Genomic DNA, 4191 nt, shown 5'->3' on the forward strand with positions numbered 1-4191 from the left:
ACTTACACTAGCGCCTAAGTCTAGGAAAGCTTTGTCGATCACATGATTCCCTAAAATGCAAGGTATAGAAAAACTACCAGGGTCTTTCTCCTTCTTAGCAAGTTTATCCTCGGAAATAAAGTTGCATTCCAAGGGTTTTGGATCGTCAAGCCTACGCTTGTTGGTTAAGATGTCTTTGAGAAATTTGGCGTAAGACGGAATTTGGGTGATAGCTTCGGTGAAAGGAATCTCTATATGAAGCTTTTCTATTACTTTTATAAATTTTTGGTATTGGTTGTTGACTTTGGTTTGTTTAAGTCTTTGCGGATATGGGATTGGTGGTTTGTACGGGGGTGGTGGTTTGTAAGTTTTATCCTTGGCTTCACCTTCTTGGTTAGTTTGTTTCTCGGATTCCTTCGGTTCCTCTTCTTGGTTGGTAGGTATATTTCCTTTAAAAGTTTTGGACTCGCTCATCGCTGGGTTATGGGGCCCTTCGTAAGCGGTCCCACTTTGTAACGAGATAACGTTAGCTTGCTCTCGAGGGTTTGGTTGAAGTTGTCCAGGGAATTGGCCTCCAGGTGTAGTTTGTGGGGCTTGGTTTTGTGCTACCTGTGAGATCTGGGTTTCAAGCATCTTGTTGTGAGTGATTATCTGATCAACCTTGGTTCCTAATTGCGTTATAAGTTCGTTTACGTGAATGTTCTGATTTAGGAATTCTTTATTTTGCTGAGTCTGGCCTGATATAAAGCTTTCCATGATCTTCTCAAGGTTAGACTTTTGGGGCACAACTTGCATAGGTTGGTTTGGTTTTTGGGCTTGATAACCTTGCGGTCTTTAAGGTGCATGATTTTGGATAGGGTTCTGGTTTTTATAGGAGAAATTTGGATGATTCTTCCATCCAGGGTTGTAAGTGTTTGAAAATGGGTTACCTTGGGCGTAATTTGCTTGGTCGGTGTTCAGGTCGTTCAATAGGTTACACTCCGTTGATTCGTGTCCTTTAGATCCACAGAGCTCGCACTCTGTGTGGACTACTGCTGTGGTGTTAGTGTTTATAGACATATGTTCGATCCTAAGGGCTAAAGCGTCCATTTTCGCCTGCATCATGTCTAGAGATCTTATCTCATGTATTCCACCTTGGGTCTTCTTTTTCTCTATTGATGCTCGTTCAGTTCCCCATTGGTAATGGTTTTGGGCCATATCCTCAATTAGGTCACAAGCTTCGAGATAAGGTTTGCTCATCAGCGCGCCACCTGCGGCAACGTCGATGCTCATCTGGGTGTTATAATGGAGTCCATTGTAGAAGGTATGAACGATCAACCACTGTTCTAGGCCATGGTGTGGGCAGACTCTTAATAGCTCTTTATATCTCTCCCAAGCTTCGAAAAGCGATTCTCCTTGGTTTTGAGCAAATCTAGTTATTTGGTTTCGAAAAACAACAGTCTTACTAGGGGGGAAATATCTAGCAAGGAATACTCTCCTAAGGTCTTCCCATGTAGTTATTGAATTAGCTGGAAGTGAATCTAACCATGAACGTGCTCTATCCCTGAGGGAGAAAGGAAATAATCTTAAACGAATCGCATTGGGTGAAGCGTTGTTAGATTTAAAGGTGTCGGCTAGTTGGATAAAAACTTTTAAATGTTGATTCGGGCTCTCAGTAGCGAGACCTGCGTATTGGTTCTGTTGCACTAATTGCAACAAATATGGTTTTAGTTCGAAATTGTTAGCAGGAATAAGGGGGTTTACTATACTCAACTCGGTTCCTCGTCAGAGGGTTGGGCAAATTTCTTAAGAGGTCTCCTATCGCGATTCTTGGCCATAGTTTTCTTAATTCGGATGAGTAAGAGGCGTGTACGAGTGTAACGTTCGGGTTCCGCTAAAGGATCTACTAAATTTCCGGTACTACGGGTTCTTTGCATTTACCGGCTAATAATGCCTTAGTCTATATGGTGTAACAACAGGGTACGAAATTTGATGAAGTTGGTCCCCGACAACGGCGCCAAAAACTTGATCGTGTGAATTCGCAAGTGCACATATCGCGTCAAAGTAATATAAAAGAATATCGATCCCACAGAGACCAATCGTCAATCTATCGATTACTATCATTACGGGGTTTACCTAAGGTGGTATAAAAGAGATATTGGGTTTGAAAAATGACGGTAAATAATAAATGCAGGTAAAGACAGGTTGAATGTATTTCACGTCAGTTAAATGATGTTTCGATTGTCTAAATAGAACTACTTATGAGGCAATATTTTCTACTCTTGAAAAGAATTCATTTAACAGGAACTGTCGCTTTTGCGTATTCAGAGCCGAGTTTACCCTTAAATTAAGGTCTTTTATTGTCACTTATAAAAGGTACGCAGAACGCTAAAGTAGTAAACTTATTTTTAAGAAATGAGACTCGTAAACTTAGTTGAAAAGTGATTTTGATTTGGAAAGTTTACCCAAGGAGTTTCCTGATTTTAATTCCATCAACGCGTCCGAAAATAGTTTCAAAAATAGTTTTTCCTTAAAGTGATAAAAATTCCTAGTTACTAAGCCAGGGTGCTTTCACACTCCTCGAATAATTAAAACTAACCAAGTTTATTTCAGAAAACTCAAGTTAAAATATCAAAACAACCTTTAAAGTATTTCTATAGATTCAATATGTGAAACATCTCTTTAACCACGATCCTTACATTCTAACCTTTAAAAGATTTAGCCAGACACGGTAACACAAACAAACACAACGGTATTAATCATGATGAAAAGTTTATTTTAGAATGTGAGGCGTAAAGAGCGAGTAAAGTGCGTAAAATAAAGTAAAGCGAGTGCGGAAAATAAATAAAGTAAAGCGAGTGCGGAAAAGAAATAAAGTAAAGCGAGTGCGGAAAATAAATAAAGTAAAGCGAGTGCGGAAAATAAATAAAGTAAAGCGAGTGCGGAAAATAAATAAAGTAAAGCGAGTGCAGAAAATAAATAAAATAAAAGCGTAGACAGAATGTAAATAAATAAAAAGCGATAAATAAGAACCTGCTCCAAATGGAGGGCTTTAATTCTAGTACAAAAATAAACCTCTGGCTCCTGAAGCTAAAGACGACAGCAACTCGAAGTGACCCAACTCAATCTCACTAAGGTGCGATAACCCCCCGATGTGACGGATTACCGCTATTACAAATGATAAATATAGGCTTAGTGTTGTAAACTAAGTTGGATGAGTATAAAATGAAATGTAACATACTATTTATAGAGGATTTCAGCAGCTTGCAAAGACCATGGTGCCCTCCAACTTCTCCTTAGTGGGAACGTGATTTCCAAAGGTGGCGTCCGTCATCCCTTCATGGCACCCGCCATGTTGTAAATGGGAAAGATCATGGGAACGTGGCGGTTACCTCCTGGTTGAGGGTTGGTGACTCATGGCTCCTCCTATAGCGGTCGCCATATGCAACGCCATGTGTACAATTTTCGCCGAAAAACCCTAATTTTAGGTCTTTTTGCTTCGTTTCTTCCAAAAGAGTCTGAAAGTGCTAAATATCTAAAAACAAGATAAAAGAGAGCATAATACAAACAAAATGATAATAAAGTCCTAATAAACATGTGAAATCCGAGTCAAAAATACGGTGTAATTCAGTGTGATCAGTAGCTATGAAGTTTTCCATCATTATATTAAGGTTTGACTTCCTAGGAGCATTTGGAGCAGTTGTGGCAACCTTATGATATCCTGGCGGTACATCAGGTGCTTGGCTAGGTGCATAAAATGCGTTATTGGTTTTGTACGAAAAGCTCGGAGGGTTCTTCCAACCTGGGTTATAGGTGTTTGAGTAAGGGTTTCCTTGAGCATAATTCACTTAGTCTATGGAGAGTCCTGCCAAAATTGGACCTTTAGGGGGAGCATGCCCAGAAACTCCGCATAACTCGCAGTTCGGAGCTACGACAACCACAGTGGTTGCGGGTGTTATGGTCAGGTTTTCTATCTTTTGAGTGAGAGCATCGACCTTAGCATTGACATGGCCAAGACTGCTTATTTCATACATACCGCCTTTCGTTGGAGGTTTCTCTATGGAGGTTCTATCACTTCCCCACTGATAGTGATTATGGGCCATACTTTCGATAAGTTAATAAGCCTCATTGTAGGGTTTATCCATCAGTGCGCCACACGCGGCGGCGTCTATTGTCAATCTTGTGTTGTACAAGAGACCATTGTAAAAGTTATGGATGATCAACCACTCTTCT

At 40.2% G+C, this 4191-nt stretch overlaps 1 non-coding gene across 1 annotated transcript; it reads left to right on the top strand.

Moving 5' to 3' along the window:
- The first annotated feature begins 1306 nt into the window (after positions 1 to 1306).
- LOC127109337 (small nucleolar RNA R71) lies at positions 1307 to 1413 on the top strand. The gene has a single exon (XR_007796650.1). It is a non-coding gene; the product is annotated as a small nucleolar RNA R71 (small nucleolar RNA).
- The last annotated feature ends 2778 nt before the right edge of the window (positions 1414 to 4191 follow it).

Source organism: Lathyrus oleraceus, chromosome 7, assembly GCF_024323335.1.
Source record: "Lathyrus oleraceus cultivar Zhongwan6 chromosome 7, CAAS_Psat_ZW6_1.0, whole genome shotgun sequence".
NCBI lineage: Eukaryota > Viridiplantae > Streptophyta > Magnoliopsida > Fabales > Fabaceae > Lathyrus > Lathyrus oleraceus.